General features: G+C 43.9%; 2 protein-coding genes across 4 annotated transcripts in view; one reads left to right on the forward strand and one right to left on the reverse strand.

Annotated features, from left to right (window-relative positions):
- The window catches only part of cplane1 (ciliogenesis and planar polarity effector 1), a 165,729-nt gene that overhangs the window by 78,442 nt on the left and 68,984 nt on the right, over positions 1-18,303 (reverse strand). Inside the window, exon 4 of one of the 2 annotated variants that reach the window (XM_061875724.1) lies at positions 11,350-11,499. The gene's annotated coding sequence lies outside the window, so the exon portion shown is untranslated. Of the gene's footprint in view, positions 1-11,349; positions 11,505-18,303 lie in introns of those variants that run through there. The other variant, XM_061875725.1, reaches the window with a different exon arrangement.
- LOC133535787 (protein FAM222A-like) overlaps positions 11,391-18,303 on the forward strand; it is a 63,194-nt gene continuing 56,281 nt past the window's right edge. Inside the window, exons 1-2 of one of the 2 annotated variants that reach the window (XM_061875734.1) lie at positions 11,391-11,687; positions 16,679-16,737. The gene's annotated coding sequence lies outside the window, so the exon portion shown is untranslated. The remainder of the gene's footprint in view (positions 11,688-16,678; positions 16,738-18,303) is intronic. The other variant, XM_061875733.1, reaches the window with a different exon arrangement.

Consider the following 18,303-nt stretch of genomic DNA (forward strand, 5'->3'; position numbering starts at 1 on the left):
TAATCACAGTGTTAAAAATAATATTCAAAATATAAAACATTCTCATGCATTTTTAATCCATCCATCCGTTTCTACCGCACCTGTTCAAGAAGTTGCGTTAATGGTAAGAAGTTATTTATTTATTATTGGTTAGTGTGGGGCTTGCCCTCCTGGGGGTTCTTCAGACCACCAAGCACCGACATGAGAGTCTGTTTCAGGGTTACAATATTGTTCTATTTTTCAATAAGTCCCTCAGTTGCTTTCCAGCAATTGTATTATTCTATTTCGTTTTCGCTCGCGCTCTGGCTCCAGCCCCAACCCCCGTCTCTCCTCCTGGCTGCTGCTCATAAATAAACAAATAAATGGGTTGTACCTGTATAGCGCTTTTCTACCTTCAAGGTACTCAAAGCGCTTTGACACTACTTCCACATTTACCCATTCACACACTGATGGAGGGAGCTTTTAACAGAGTGACAGGTGATTAGATAACAAGGCCCAGGTGGGCCATCTACGCACCTGTCGCTGATTTAGAGGCCGGTCCTGGCACACCCCAGTTCACTGCAGGCCCACAGGCCACGCCCCTTCCACAGTTAGCTTCAGAATAACAATGTTATTACAAAGAATAAGAGACCTATTCTACTCTAGAAATGTTGGTCTTACTTAATAATGCACGCGTTTAGTTGTGTTCAGTGTTAAAAAAAATATTATATGGCTCTGGGGAAATACATTTTTAAATATTTGGCTTTTTGGCTCTCTCAGCCACAAAGGTTCCCGACCCCTGCCCTAGGGGAAACTGGGTAACACATGGCACACTGACAAAGCTTAACAGATTACTGCTATAACAATCTACAAGGTTAATATAGGTTGCTTCTCTTTCTTCCCCTTCATTTTCCGGTATTCATTTTTATCTGTAGTTATCATTACGTTCATGTATTGTTGCATTTGAAAGCTGTCCATCATCCATCCATCCATCATCTTCCGCTTATCCGAGGTCGGGTCGCGGGGGCAACAGCCTAAGCAGGGAAACCCAGACTTCCCTCTCCCCAGCCACTTCGTCTAGCTCTTCCCGGGGGATCCCGAGGCGTTCCCAGGCCAGCCGGGAGACATAGTCTTCCCAACGTGTCCTGGGTCTTCCCCGTGGCCTCCTACCAGCTGGACGTGCCCTAAACACCTCCCTAGGGAGGCGTTCGGGTGGCATCCTGACCAGATGCCCGAACCACCTCATCTGGCTCCTCTCGATGTGAAGGAGCAGCGGCTTTACTTTGAGTTCCTCCCGGATGGCAGAGCTTCTCACCCTATCTCTAAGGGAGAGCCCCGCCACACGGCGGAGGAAACTCATTTCGGCCGCTTGTACCCGTGATCTTATCCTTTCGGTCATGACCCAAAGCTCATGACCATAGGTGAGGATGGGAACGTAGATCGACCGGTAAATTGAGAGCTTTGCCTTCCGGCTCAGCTCCTTCTTCACCACAACGGACCGGTACAACGTCCGCATTACTGAAGACGCCGCACCGATCCGCCTGTTGATCTCACGATCCACTCTTCCCTCACTCGTGAACAAGACTCCTAGGTACTTGAACTCCTCCACTTGGGGCAGGGTCTCCTCCCCAACCCGGAGATGGCACTCCACCCTTTTCCGGGCGAGAACCATGGACTCGGACTTGGAGGTGCTGATTCTCATTCCGGTCGCTTCACACTCGGCTGCGAACCGATCCAGCGAGAGCTGAAGACCCCGGTCAGATGAAGCCATCAGGACCACATCATCTGCAAAAAGCAGAGACCTAATCCTGCGGTTACCAAACCGGAACCCCTCAACGCCTTGACTGCGCCTAGAAATTCTGTCCATAAAAGTTATGAACAGAATCGGTGACAAAGGACAGCCTTGGCGGAGTCCAACCCTCACTGGAAATGTGTTCGACTTACTGCCGGCAATGCGGACCAAGCTCTGGCACTGATCGTACAGGGAACGGACTGCCACAATAAGACAGTCCGATACCCCATACTCTCTGAGCACTCCCCACAGGACTTCCCGAGGGACACGGTCGAATGCCTTCTCCAAGTCCACAAAGCACATGTAGACTGGTTGGGCAAACTCCCATGCACCCTCAAGAACCCTGCCGAGAGTATAGAGCTGGTCCACAGTTCCACGACCAGGACGAAAACCACACTGTTCCTCCTGAATCCGAGGTTCGACTATCCGACGTAGCCTCCTCTCCAGTACACCTGAATAAACCTTACCGGGAAGGCTGAGGAGTGTGATCCCACGATAGTTGGAACACACCCTCCGGTCCCCCTTTTTGAAGAGAGGAACCACCACCCCGGTCTGCCAATCCAGAGGTACCGCCCCCGATGTCCACGCGATGCTGCAAAGTCTTGTCAACCAAGACAGCCCCACAGCATCCAGAGCCTTAAGGAACTCCGGGCGGATCTCGTCCACCCCTGGGGCCTTGCCACCGAGGAGCTTTTTAACTACCTCAGCGACCTCAGCCCCAGAAATAGGAGAGTCCACCACAGATTCCCCAGGCACTGCTTCCTCATAGGAAGACGTGTTGGTGGGATTGAGGAGGTCTTCGAAGTATTCCTTCCACCTGTCCACAACATCCGCAGTCGAGGTCAGCAGAACACCATCCGCACCATACACGGTGTTGATAGTGCACTGCTTCCCCTTCCTGAGGCGGCGGACGGTGGTCCAGAATCGCTTCGAAGCCGTCCGGAAGTCGTTTTCCATAGCTTCCCCGAACTCTTCCCATGTCCGAGTTTTTGCCTCCGCGACCGCTGAAGCTGCACACCGCTTGGCCTGTCGGTACCTGTCCACTGCCTCCGGAGTCCTATGAGTCAAAAGGACCCGATAGGACTCCTTCTTCAGCTTGACGGCATCCCTCACCGCTGGTGTCCACCAGGGGGTTTTAGGATTGCCGCCCCGACAGGCACCAACTACCTTGCGGCCACAGCTCCGATCTGCCGCCTCGACAATAGAGGTGCGGAACATGGTCCACTCGGACTCAATGTCCAGCACCTCCCTCGTGACATGTTCAAAGTTCTTCCGGAGGTGGGAATTGAAACTTTGTCTGACAGGAGACTCTGCCAGACGTTCCCAGCAGACCCTCACAATGCGTTTGGGCCTCCCAGGTCTGTCCGGCATCCTCCCCCACCATCGCAGCCAACTCACCACCAGGTGGTGATCGGTAGAAAGCTCCGCCCCTCTCTTCACCCGAGTGTCCATAACATGAGGCCGCAAATCCGATGACACAACTACAAAGTCGATCATGGAACTGCGGCCTAGGGTGTCCTGGTGCCAAGTGCACATATGGACACCCTTATGTTTGAACATGGTGTTCGTTATGGACAAACTGTGACGAGCACAAAAGTCCAATAACAAAACACCACTCGGGTTCAGATCCGGGCGGCCATTCTTCCCAATCACGCCTCTCCAGGTTTCACTGTCGTTGCCAACGTGAGCGTTGAAGTCTCCCAGTAGGACAAGGGAATCACCCGGGGGAGCACTTTCCAGTACTCCCTCGAGCGTTCCCAAAAAGGGTGGGTACTCTGAACTGCTGTTTGGTGCATAAGCACAAACAACAGTCAGGACCCGTCCCCCCACCCGAAGGCGGAGGGAGGCTACCCTTTCGTCCACCGGGTTAAACTCCAACGTACAGGCTTTGAGTCGGGGGGAAACAAGAATTGCCACCCCAGCCCGTCGCCTCTCACTGCCGGCAACGCCAGAGTGGAAAAGGGTCCAATCCCTCTCGAGAGAAGTGGTTCCAGAGCCCTTGCTGTGCGTCGAAGTGAGTCCGACTATATCCAGCCGGAATTTCTCGACTTCGCGCACTAGCTCAGGCTCTTTCCCCCCCAGTGACGTGACGTTCCACGTCCCAAGAGCTAGCTTCTGTAGCCGAGGATCGGACCGCCAAGTGCCCTGCCTTCGGCTGTCGCCCAGCTCACAATGCACCCGACCTCTATGGCCCCTGCTATGGGTGGTGAGCCCATTGGAGGGGTGACCCACGTTGCCTCTTCGGGCTGTGCCCGGCCGGGCCCCATGGGAACAGGCCCGGCCACCAGGCGCTCGCCATCGTGCCCCACCTCCGGGCCTGGCTCCAGAGGGGGGCCCCGGTGACCCGCGTCCGGGCGAGGGAAATCTGGGTCCATGGTTTTTCATCTTCATAAAGGTCTTCGAGCTGCTCTTTGTCTGATCCCTCACCTAGAACCTGTTTGCCTTGGGAGACCCTACCAGGGGGCTTTATGCCCCCGGACAACATAGCTCCTAGGATCATTGGGACACGCAAACTCCTCTACCACGATAAGGTTGCAGCTCAGAGAGGAGATTTGATTTGGCTGGTCCGATGGCAGTGAAGTCTCATTGAATTGCTACAGTGAATTTGAAAGCTGTGTTGTTGATTAAAGACGTAAATTATTGGTATTGTTCATTATCAATAGCGCTATCTTTATTGGTATTTGTAATGCGTCATTTGTAGTGTAAATATGCTCAATGTCATGTCTGTATTATTATTCATTTCGCTGTCTGCTTCTTTGCCATCACTTTTACTATCATATTTGTACATATCCTATGTGCTGATGTTGCTCTATTGTTGTTGTTATTGTTGTGTTTGCTGTTGTTGTTTTTCTCTCTCTGTCTAATCCCCCTTCTTGTCCCCTCGGTCTTCTTTTTTTCTTTCTTTCTATCCCCTCCTGCTCCGGCCCCGGCTGCACCAAATGATAATATAAATACACTCAAAATGTGACGCTTTGCTGGCATCGTGGTGCGGGTTCGTTCTCTCGAATAATGCAGTCGGAATTGGACACAGCGTGAAGGTAAGAAATGAAGATTTATTATATACTAAAGAACAGACTAGGAACAGAAAACACTTGCACAAGGCACTAAAGACAAAACAAACAGAACTCGCATGGGAGCTAGAAGGAACTAACGGTGCTAGCATGTGATTTAGCGAATAAACAGAGGAATAGCGTGGAAGCTAACAAGTACAAAAATAGTCTTTACCACAATAGGGAATCAGAGTCGTCACTTGTTGCATGAAACAAAAACTAGAATGCGAGACTTAGTAACGGAAAAGGCAGGCTTATATAAGGACAGTAATTAGGAGGCAGGTGCGCGTCAAAAATAAAAGACAGGTGACACAAATAAGTAACTATGACAACAGAACAAAACAGGAAGTGCCACCAGGAACTAAGGAAGACAAAATACTAACAATATACAATACAGAAACAGAACCAAACCAGAACATGACATTATCCCAGCAGCGGATCATGACACAATAAAGTAAAATACAAATAAGGCAACAAGAGAAGTATCCTACACTTCTCTTTTGTAAAGAAAACCTGAACAGCCGATACGGGCATCTACATTAACTATATGATTTTCCTATAAAGCTGGACAGGACAAAAAAAATGTATACCTAAAAGCCAGGCGATGATAAAGCATAAAGTTGTGCAACAACATGTACAGTTGTGATCAAAATTATTCAACCCCCACACAATTTTGGTGTTTTGGAATGTGTAATGTCTTTGCTATTTTCTTATATCCATTACCTCCTCTCTTGACTTCTTTGACCACTCCCTGGACTTCACCATGTTGCAAACATACCATTGACCATCTACAAGAAGCTGAGCGTCACAGTCTTTTTCAGTCAGTTTAATTGTTGCTCGTTATGGTTCTAATCACATCTACAGGTGTTTTCAACACCTGATTGAAAAGACCTTATTCAAATTCTGTTCTTAAGAGTTATGATCTTCAAGGGGTTGAATAATATGGTCAATGAGATATTAAGAGAAATGACAGTTTGGTATGTTACAAAAAATAATGTTGTAATTCAAGTTGCATTTGTCTATTTAATGCATCTTTATTTGATATGACTATAAACAAAATACGGAATAAATGTCCAACTTGCTAAAACACCAAAATTGTGTGGGGGTAGAATAATTTTGATCGCAACTGTAATTAAGTGGAGAACAATTCCTAATGTTCACTTTTCAACATAGGGACGTCAGTTGGCATGGTAACCTCGTTTGCCATCTGCAGGTCTATTCATACTCCAGTGACACTTGGGGAGCTGTCAAGACACAATTTAATAATCTTTCTTACATCTCAGTGGGTCAGAGTATGTGTGAGTCGCACGCTGTGCACTTAATTGTCTCCCTTTCGCCCGCGAAAGTGTGCAATCATCGCGTGTCGCAAATATTGCCGGGGAACTGAAAAAGAGTGTGAACTGTGCGAATGATACCTTGTCGAGTAAAGATGCACTTTGTATCTATTTGCTGTACGGGCTCCCAACATTTTAACCACTACCTTGAATTGGTGTCATCGCCCCGAGGTTGCCAGGCAACCGGAGGACCTTCCAGGGAGTCACCACGCCCCGGCCTTGAAATTGGCCCATACATAACATTCTTGTTTGCCTTCTTGTTGAGGGGATAAATGAGAAAATCAATACCTCTCTTGTACCTGCTGTTTGAGGACACAGCCAGCAGGCAGGCAGGAAGCAGGCGAGCGATACAGGTTTATTTCCTCAACAAACATGATGTCCATGCATTATTAATGCTGTTAGTTCTATGTTTATGCCAGGTGTATAAATGGAACTCGGCTGTTATGTTTTAAGATGTGACTTTAAGGTTTTACTACTTATGTATAAAATACTACACGGTCTAGCTCCAGCCTATCTTGCCGATTGTATTGTACCGTATGTCCCGGCAAGAAATCTGCGTTCAAAAGACTCCGGCTTATTAGTGATTCCTAGAGCCCAAAAAAAGTCTGCGGGCTATAGAGCGTTTTCCGTTCGGGCTCCAGTACTCTGGAATGCCCTCCCGGTAACAGTTCGAGATGCTACCTCAGTAGAAGCATTTAAGTCTCACCTTAAAACTCATCTGTATACTCTAGCCTTTAAATAGACCTCCTTTTTAGACCAGTTGATATGCCGCTTCTTTTCTTCCTCCTATGTCCCCCCCTCCCTTGTGGAGGGGGTCCGGTCCGATGACCATGGATGAAGTACTGGCTGTCCAGAGTCGAGACCCAGGATGGACCGCTCGTCGGGACCCAGGATGGACCGCTCGCCTGTATCGGTTGGGGACATCTCTACGCTGCTGATCCGCCTCCGCTTGAGATGGTTTCCTGTGGACGGGACTCTCGCTGCTGTCTTGGATCCGCTTGAACTGAACTCTCGCGGCTGTGTTGGAGCCACTATGGATTGAACTTTCACAGTATCATGTTAGACCCGCTCGACATCCATTGCTTTCGGTCCCCTAGAGGGGGGTGGGGGGGGGTGGGGGTTGCCCACATCTGAGGTCCTCTCCAAGGTTTCTCATAGTCAGCATTGTCACTGGCGTCCCACTGGATGTGAATTCTCCCTGCCCACTGGGTGTGAGTTTTCCTTGCCCTTTTGTGGGTTCTTCCGAGGATGTTGTAGTCGTAATGATTTGTGCAGTCCTTTGAGACATTTGTGATTTGGGGCTATATAAATAAACATTGATTGATTGATTGATGTTTTCTTCTTGTGACATAGGAAAATGTTGAACCTGTGTTAAACTTAAGACTTACAAAAACTTTAATGATCCACAAGGGAAATGTTCCACACAGTAGCTCAGTTACAGTGTAAGGATGGAAAGGCCAATGCAGGTATAAATAGACTAAATATAGAATATAACATATAAACGTAATATTTACATAATATATGTACTAGGAGTGTGGGAAAAAAAATCGATTCTGTCACACCTATGGATCATGTTTTGTTTTGTCATGTTATGTTTTTGGTTTTGGACACTCAGTCACGTTTTGCACTTCCTGGTTTTGTTTGTTTCCATGCCAACGTATTAGTTCCCACCTTGTCACGCTCTTGCCCTCAGCCCCGCACCTGTTCCTGATGATCACAGCCAGTATTTAAGTAATTTTCTTTCTGTTCATCATTCTGGGATCCTCACACATGCGCACGCATCCGACCCATGCTGCACCTCCTTCATGTCCTTGTCCATAGTTCCATGCCGTGTAAGTTTTTGTATTTATGCCATTGTGCTAGTTTTGTTTATGGTTTATTATAGTTCATAGCCAATTGTTTTTGTGCAAAGTCCTTTAGTTTATGTCCATCATTTCATGCCATCGAGCAGGTGTTTTTGTTTCACGTTTGTACTGTTAAGCCAAGTTTCTTCCTCCACTGTGAGCGCTTTTTGTTGTTTATTTGTTTATTAAATAAACAACCATGTACTTTACATTCATGCCTGACTCGTCCCACATCATCCTTGCATCGAGGAAGCACAATCATCCACAGCCCAAGCCTGACAGATTCGAATTCGAATCGCGATTGTCACGTCAGAATCGATTCTCATTTTTTTAAAATCGATTTGATTTTTTAAAATGTATTTATTTTCTAAAATTAATCAATCCAACAAAACAATACACAGCAACACCACAACAATGCAATCCAATTCCAAAACCAAACCTGACCCAGCAACACTCAGAACTGCAATAAACAGAGCAATTGAGAGGAGACACAAACACAACACAGAACAAACCAAAAGTAGTGAAACAAAAATGAATATTATCAAAAACAGTATCAATATTAGTTACAATTTCAACATAGCAATGATTAAAAATGCCTCCTTGACATTATCATTAGACATTTATAAAAGAAAAAAAATAGAATAGTGTCACAGTGGCTTACACTTGCATCTCATAAGCTTGACAACACACTGTGTCCAATGTTTTCACAAAGATAAAATAAGTCATACTTTTGGTTCATTTAATAGTTAAAACAAAATGACATTATTGCAATCAGTTGATAAAACATTGTCCTTTACAATTATAAAAGCTTTTTTTTTTTTGTAAATCTACTACTCTGCTAGTATGTCAGCAGACTGGGGTAGATGCTGCTGAAATCCTATGTATTGAATGAATACAGAATCGTTTTGAATCGGAAAAATATCGTTTTTGAATCGAGAATCGCGTAGAATGGAAAAAAGTCGATATATAATTGAATCACCACCCTAAGAATCGATAGTAAATCGAATCGTGGGACACCCAAAGATTCGCAGCCCTTATATATACTGATATATTATAGTATATTATGTCTATAACATATATACAATATATAACAATTACCATGTACAATATTACAGTATATGTGACAGCTGCAGCATAAAATAGAGAGCAAATCCAGCAGAAAAAATATTGGATTTTTAATTTTATTTTTTTACCTATGGTCACTGACAGAAAACTATCCATCCATCCATCCAATTTCTACCGCTTATTCCACCTGGGGTCGCGGGGGGCGCTGGTGCCTATCTCAGCTACAATCGGGCGAAAGGCGGGGTGCACCCTGGACAACTCGCCACCTTATCGCAGGGCCAGCACAGATAGACAGACAACATTCACACACTAGGGACCATTTAGTGTTGCCAATCAACCTATCCCCAGGTGCATGTCTTTGGAAGTGGGAGGAAGCCGGAGTACCTGGAAGGAACCCACGCAGTCACGAGGAGAACATGCAAACTCCACACAGAAAGATCCCGAGCCCGGGATTAAGCCCAGGACTACTCAGGACCTTCGTATTGTGAGGCAGACGCACTAACCACTAACTCAGGGGTCAGGAACCTTTTTGGCTGAGAGAGCCATCCAAGCCAAATATTTTAAAAAGTATTTCCGTGAGAGCCGTATGATATTTTTAACACTGAATAGAACAGGTTCAAACACTGTTGACATCTATTAAACAGACAAGGAATTAAACAGAGACTGGATTCAATTCAGGAACACTTCAGAAAACCACTGTCACTAAATACAGTTGGTCGCTACATCTGTAAGTGCAAGTTAAAGCTCTACTATGCAAAGCGAAAGCCATTTATCAACAACATCCAGAAACGCCGCTGGCTTCTCTGGGCCCGAGATCATCTAAGATGGACTGATGTAAAGTGGAAAAGTGTTCTGACGAGTCCACATTTCAAATTGTTTTTGGAAATAATCGTGTCATCCGGACCAAAGGGGAAGCGAACCATCCAGACTGTTATTGACGCAAAGTTCAAACGGATCAGCACGAGCGAGGCGTGGACGTGAGTACATGGTTGTTTATTTAAACACTATAATAGAAAAATAAACAAACTAAGGGCGCTCACAAGGAGGTACAGACACTTGGCTATGAACAAACAAAAGAGTAGCATAAATGCTGCAAACTACAAACATGAAACAAAAACACTTGCTCGATGGCATGAAATGATGGACATAAACTAAAGGACTTTGCACAAAAACAATTGGCTACGAACTATAAACAAAGACTTACTTGGACAAAATGAACAGCGTAGCAAGGCATGAAGCAGATAAACGAGGGCGTGAAGGAGGTGCAGCATGGGTAGCGTGTGTGAAGATCCCAGGACAAAGACAAGAAAAAGGGTGATTTAAGTAGCTATCATCATTAGTGAAAACAGGTTGTGAGGCTGAGAACAGGGACGTGACAGGTGAAAACTAATGAGTTGGCATGGAGACGAAAACAAACCAGGAAGTGCCAAGACGGAACTAAATGTCCAAAATCAAAACATGATCCATAGGTGTGACAGATGGTATAGGGGTGCATTAGTGCTGAAAGGTATGTACAGGTTTTGGAACAACATATGCTGCCATCCAAGCGCCGTCTTTTTCATAGACGCCCCTGCTTATTTCAGCAAGACAATGCCAAGCCACATTCAGCACGTGTTACAACAGCGTGGCTTCGTAAAAAAAAAAGAGTGCGGTTACTTTCCTGGCCCGCCTGCAGTCCAGACCTGTCTCCCATCAAAAATGTGTGGTGCATTATGAAGCGTAAAATATGACAGCGGAGACCCCGGACTGTTGAACGACTGAAGCTCTACATAAAACAAAAATGGGGAAGAATTCCACTTTCAAAGCTTCAACAATTCGTTTTCTCAGTTCCCAAACGTTTATTGAGTGTTGTTAAAAGAAAAGGTGATGTAACACAGTGGTGAACATGCCCTTTCCCAACTACTTTGGCAAGTGTTGCATCCATAAAATTCCAGGTTAATTATTATTAAATGTTTATCAGTTTGAACATCAAATATGTCGTCTTTGTAGCATATTCAACTGAATATGGGTTGAAAAGGATTTGCAAATCATTGTATTCCGTTTATATTCACATCTAACACAATTTCCCAACTCATATGGAAACGGGGTTTGTATTAGTTGCAGTGAGCCATTAAAGAAGCTCTGCCTCTTCCTAGTGTGATTTGTTTTTAATCATACTACGTCAAGCGAGTTTAAAATAAACTAAACCACTACCAGCATGTGTGATTTAAAACCTGCTACTTCCTCTTTAAGTGATTCCGCGAAACACCAACGTGCTTCCTCTGACAGAGTTGACGTCATCGCGGAGTCCCCGCCCCTGCTCTCACCTGATTGGCCGAGGCTGTGGGAATATCCGAGGAAGCAGCTCTTTGATTGATGGGTCACAGCGCCGGTTTCACGGCCACGGCACTTGACTTCATTTCCCCCCAGAGCGGACGGCTCTCGGAGTGCGGCGCGGTACTCCATCGCCTCGGTAGCTGCGACAAGATAGACAAAAAAAAAATAAAAAAAATAAAAAATGCGGTCGTTATTTAGGAGTTGAATGGAGTTTAGTCGCCATATTCGTCCTGGTGTGTATCGCGGAATTGAAGTGTCGATGCCTTCGAGGAGGGATATACCGCCACGCAACCAAAGATAAACAAGCCGTATGAGAAGAGACAACTCTGTAAGTCTGTTTTTTTTATTTTTATTAAAAAAAAAAGTGGTATTTATCTACATTTACTATCAGTTTTTCCACTAAACATATGCTGGGGTTGTGAAGACGCGTTCAGGTCAGCTGGGAAAAACAAGTGCTCCTATCCTATTTACATGAATGATCATCAATTACGGGCGCTAAATATAAAAGCTCACATTTCTTATTCTAATGTGACAGGGGAGGATTTGCATAACAAACTGGATCCAAACAGGGTGAGGGAGGGGGGGGAGGCAAAGTAGTTCCATACAGTGCATGTCGGCCCCGGTGTGTGAGGAGGATGGATGGTGCCTTTGTGCGCCCATGAAAGGCGCCTCATGTGTCAGCAGCATCTCCGTGGATCCGGGAAGCACTTTGAAGTGTTTTTATCACGGGTCATTCAGCACCAAACTCTCTCTCCCTCTCTCCCTCTCTCCCACGTCCATTGTGTGCAGGCCGGAAGTGGCATGATAGCACCTCTGCACGGCCGAGGGTGCAAGGTGGTGGCCTCCAGCACAGCCAGGGGGACAAAAAAAAAAAAAAGGATGAGGGGCTTGAAAAAGATGATTATTGTTATTGGCCAGGTGTGAAATTCTATCCTGTCTGTGTCACGGCCTTTATTATTATCAGCAGGGGCGGCGGGGGTGTCGGTTGAGGGAAGAAAAAGGGAGGCAGAACTGCAATTTAATGGGATTAGAGGGCTTTCGGAGTCAAGAGGGGAGGAAAATGTGCATATTTTTCATCAGGTTGCATTAGTTATCTTCGTTTGCCCTTATAAAGGATGCACATTGCTAATAATTTCACGTGCATTCAGACTGAACACGGAATATGACATTGAGGCCTTGTTCTAGTGGGAAGATATCATGTCCACACACGTGTCCGATCAATAAATAGCCAGGTCCAGGTGGGGATTGATCACTGGGTTAAAACGTATCACACCGGACACATGCAAGTAAAATAGACTCTTGTCTGGACTGTGGACAAAGTAGATCTACTTGGTTAAGAATCACTATGTGTATATGTATGTACATATATATAGGTATGTACTGTACATAATTATGTTTATGTATGTATATATATTTATATGTGTATATATGTATATGTGTAAATATATATATATGTGTGTATATTATATATACAAATGTGCGTGTGTGTATATATATGTATGTGTATATATGTATAAGAGTATATATACTGTGTGTATGTGTATATGTATGTATATATATATATATATATAAGTGTATATGTATAAGAGTATATATATGTATATGTATGTATATATGTACATGTGTGCGTGTGTATATGTATATATGTATATATATATATACATATATATATGAGTATATATATATGTGTGTATGTGTATATATGTGTATATATATGTATATATATATATATATATATATATATATATATGTGTATATGTGTGTGTGTGTGTGTCTTAATTAGATTATCCAGAGAATAGTGCTCGATACCGTGGTAGAACGCAATATATGTATGTGTGGGAAAAAAATCACAAGACTACTTTATCTCTACAGAACTGTTTCATGAGGGATTCCCTCAATTATCAGGAGATTATAAAATCTATACATACATACATATATATACATACATACATACATAAACATAATTATGTACAGTACATACCTATATATATGTACATACATATACACATAGTGATTCTTAACCAAGTAGATCTACTTTGTCCACAGTCCAGACAAGAGTCTATTTTACTTGCATGTGTCCGGTGTGATACGTTTTAACCCAGTGATCAATTCCCACCTGGACGTGGCTATTTATTGATCGGACACGTGTGTGGACATGATATTTTCCCACTAGAACAAGGCCTCAATATATATATATATATATATATATATATATATATATATATATATATGTATGTATGTATGTATGTATGTATGTACGTATGTATGTACGTACGTATGTATGTATATATCTATATATGTATGTATGTATGTATGTTGGATGTTGACATCTATCACGCTGTCACTGCAGTCTGTAGGTCCAATGTACACAAATCATTAGCATAGTTGCTTGGATATAAATGGGTTAGTACAAATTTAGATTGGGGAATAGCATTTGTAATAAAAAAAAAATACATTATTGTGCCTTGTATTCATGTTAGCATTTAAGCTAGCACATTTTTTTTAAAATAATTACCCCTGCCAGGAGGTTGTGCATCTCGATTAAACATTTTACCTGGATTTCGGTCAATGCACGACGAGTTCACTCTCAACTACTACTCTACTTTTTGGTAGATGCCATCCTTATTGTAGCCAAAGTGTGTCTAATCAAAACGGTATTTTAACTACTTGCCTTGTATTGTTAGCTCGGTGTTTCAGGGTTTTTTTTTCTTTTTTCGTTGCAAAAAAATGAAAGTTGTGAAGCAAGTTTGATTGCATGAACAAAGGCACTCGCTCTCTGGTAATCCAGCAACTCATGAAGTGATCACTGATCGGAGGGAGTGACACACTAACAGTATCAACTGTCAAATTTGTTTGCGCCACCTTGTTGTCTCGCCATAGATAATTTGCGAGAAGAGAAAGTAAAAACGATTGCTGCAGAGAGTGAAGAAACTGTTGACAAAACAGGAAAAGCCACCTCGACAGTATGGCAGTGTTTTGGAATTGTTTAAACGGACCGTAGTCAGACTGTTGGAATCTGTAAATTGTGCAAGACACTCGTTCCCACCAAGACCGGTAATACCACAAACACCAATAGGGTTACGTATGCAGATGACACAACTCTGTACAGAACTGTCTCTACCTTCAATGACCAAGAAAATAACATAAATCAGGACCTGGAGAGATTCTCAGGCTGGGTAAATGATAGTAAACTTGTGAATATTGACAAAACAAAAAGCATTCTGGCATATTCAACAAGCATATAGGCATATGTTTGTTGATGACCCACAGCTTCATATTTCAATGTCAGATATACCTATTGAGCTGGTTAAAAAAACAGAACTGCTTGGTGTGCTATTAGACCAGGGGTGTCCAAACTTTTTCCACTGAGGGCCGCACACGGAAAAATTAAAGCATGTGGGGGCCATTTTGTGAATTGTGAATTATCCATCCATCCATCCATTTCTACCGCTTATTCCCTTTCGGGGTCGCGGGGGGCGCTGGCGCCTATCTCAGCTACAATCGTGCGGAAGGCGGGGTACACCCTGGACAAGTCGCTACCTCATCACAGGGCCAACACAGATAGACAGACAACATTCACACTCACATTCACACACTAGGGCCAATTTTAGTGTTGCCAATCAACCTATCCCCAGGTGCATGTCTTTGGAGGTGGGAGGAAGCCGGAGTACCCGGAGGGAACCCACGCATTCACGGGGAGAACATGCAAACTCCACACAGAAAGATCCTCAGCCTGGAATTGAACCCAGGACTGCAGGACCTTTGTATTGTGAGGCAGACGCACTAACCCCTCTTCCACCGTGAAGCCCGAATTGTGAATTAGTGAAGTGAATTATATTTATATAGCGCTTTTTCCTCAAGTGACTCAAAGCGCTTTACATAGTGAAACCCAATATCTAAGTTACAATTAAACCAGTGTGGGCGGCACTGGGAGCAGGTGGGTAAAGTGTCTTGCCCAAGGACACAACGGCATTGACTAGGATGGCGGAAGCGGGGATCGAACCTGCAACCCTCAAGTTGCTGACACGGCTGCTCTACCAACCAAGCAATACCGTCCCCATTTTATATTGATATTTTTCATTTTCAAACCGTAACAAAATATATGGATTTTAAAAAAATATTTTACCTTTAAGGGTCCTGGGGACCATAAAGGATCTCAATTATTAAAATGTTAAAAAATAAGTCAAATTTGTATTATTTTTTATTTAACGCCTACAGTACATCTCTATATCAACTTGAGGTTGATATGAAGTTAAAAAAAAAGAAAAAAAAAAAGTTTATGCCATTTTTGTCAAAGATAACTTTGTTTAATAGTAAAACTGAAATATGCAGTATTTAGTAATTACAACCATAAAGGATCAAAAATGCAGGACACCATTGATTTTAATTCACAATTTTTTTTTGAGTAATCACAGTGTAAAGATAAATAAAATCCCACTAAATATCTTTGGGATCTCATAAAGTGATACATTTTTATTATATGTATTTTTTTACTTTTAACACTTAAGTCACGAGGTCAACTTCAGATATATCTGTCGATTTTACATTTAAACTATTATTTTGTTTTGTTTTATGGTCTTTTGTAAATAAAACTTTGATGTTTTTATATGGCAACCACACAATATATGCAATATTTTTTGCACATAAAACATTTTTAAGTAAAGTTTTTGAAGTAATTGGAGCCTTGAAAATAATTGATTATAACATTGATTTTTTTTTGTTTTTGTTTGAGCAACGGAAAAACAATTTTTTAAAAAACAGCCTGCATGACCGCTTTGTGTCAACATTGCAACTTTTTCTCGTCAGATTTCACCTCATTCCACTTTTTGAAATGTTTATTTTTTAAATAGCATTTCCAGAATGTGTGGCGGGCCGGAAATGCAATTAGCTGTGGGCCGCAAATGGCCCCCAGGCCGCACTTTGGACAACCCATGTATTAGACAGTCAACTGTCATGGTCCGATCATATTGATGGTATTTGAATGAAGATAGGAAGAGGTTTAAGCTCCACCTTCTTGACATCCTCAACAATGGGTCAAGTCATACAGTCCTTGGTATTCTGTCATCTTCATTACAGTCCTATAATACGGTCGACTAAGTCTGACCTGAACAAACTGCAACTTGTTCAGAACAGAGCGGCTAGACTGGTACTTAAACGTTCTCTAGTGGTCGAACAGAAGATGCATTGTAGTCTCCTTGTGTTCTTTACAACTATCATGTTAGATCAGACCTGGGCAAATTAAGGCCTGGGGGCCACACGCGGCCCGTTGAGCTTTTCAATCTGGCCCAACAGACAGTCCCAATTTTTTTTTTTTTTTAGATCTTCAAGATGGAAAGTGTAGCTGCCATTTTGATGTGCAGTGATGTTTTCTAACAACCGTAAGTCTTGAACTATACAAAGTATTTTAATGGTTGGAATCTGCGCTTATGGATGATATACTAGTTACTATGGTCATCTTATTAGTTACTACGGTTATCTAATTAGTTACTATGGTAATCTAAGTCACAGCAGTGCGGGTGGGTAGCGTTTCCACAGACGCGGAAGGAGATTTTCACAACAAAGTTCTAAAGCTTAGTGATGTATCATATATCAGATTGTAGGCTGGTTTATTTTGCACCCTTCGCGTTCATATTTCACTGTTTGTTGCGTTTCACTTGATTGTAAAATATGTGGATGGAAAGGGGTTGTCCATCCATCCATCATCTTCCGCTTATCCGAGGTCGGGTCGCGGGGGCAACAGCCTAAGCAGGGAAACCCAGACTTCCCTCTCCCCAGCCACTTCGTCTAGCTCTTCCCGGGGGATCCCGAGGCGTTCCCAGGCCAGCCGGGAGACATAGTCTTCCCAACGTGTCCTGGGTCTTCCCCGTGGCCTCCTACCGGTTGGACGTGCCCTAAACACCTCCCTAGGGAGGCGTTCGGGTGGCATCCTGACCAGATGCCCGAACCACCTCATCTGGCTCCTCTCGATGTGAAGGAGCAGCGGCTTTACTTTGAGTCCCTCCTGGATGGCAGAGTTTCTCACCCTATCTCTAAGGGAGAGCCCCGCCTCCCGTCGGAGGAAACTCATTTCGGCCGCTTGTACCCGTGATCTTATCCTTTCGGTCATGACCCAAAGCTCATGACCATAGGTGAGGATGGGAACGTAGATCGACCGGTAAATTGAGAGCTTTGCCTTCCGGCTCAGCTCCTTCTTCACCACAACGGATCGATACAACGTCCGCATTACTGAAGACGCCGCACCGATCCGCCTGTCGATCTCACGATCCACTCTTCCCTCACTCGTGAACAAGACTCCTAGGTACTTGAACTCCTCCACTTGGGGCAGGGTCTCCTCCCCAACCCGGAGATGGCACTCCACCCTTTTCACACACACACACACACACACACACACACACACACACACACACACACACACACACACACACACACACACACACACACACACACACACACACACACGCACGCGTTAAAATATTTGCCCGGTTAAATTAATACTTAACTGTCGTATTACGGACAATCTCAAATAATTTTTTTAGGTGTTTAAGATAGAAAGTGTAGCTGCCATTATGATGTGCAGTCATGTTTTCCAATGTCCGGAAAGGGGTTGTGACGGTCAATATTCAGTGTTTTATCCTTCGTAGAAAAATTTAAAATTCCATTATGTTTTTTAACGTTTTTAGCATTCAATCAGACATTATTGTGAGCTTTTGTATTGGTGTTGATAAAAATAGATATACCGGCCCCCAGAAATACTTTTTTCTCTAAATGGGGGCGACATAGCTCGGTTGGTAGAGTGGCCGTGTCAGCAACTTGAGGGTTGCAGCTTCGATTCCCGCTTGTGCCATCCTAGTTACTGCCGTTGTGTCCTTGGGCAAGACACTTTACCCACCTGCTCCCAGTGCCACCCACACTGGTTTAAAGGTAACTTAGATTTTGGGTGTCAC

The sequence above is a fragment of the Nerophis ophidion genome, linkage group LG17 (assembly GCF_033978795.1).
Source record: "Nerophis ophidion isolate RoL-2023_Sa linkage group LG17, RoL_Noph_v1.0, whole genome shotgun sequence".
In the NCBI taxonomy this organism is placed as follows: Eukaryota; Metazoa; Chordata; class Actinopteri; order Syngnathiformes; family Syngnathidae; genus Nerophis; species Nerophis ophidion.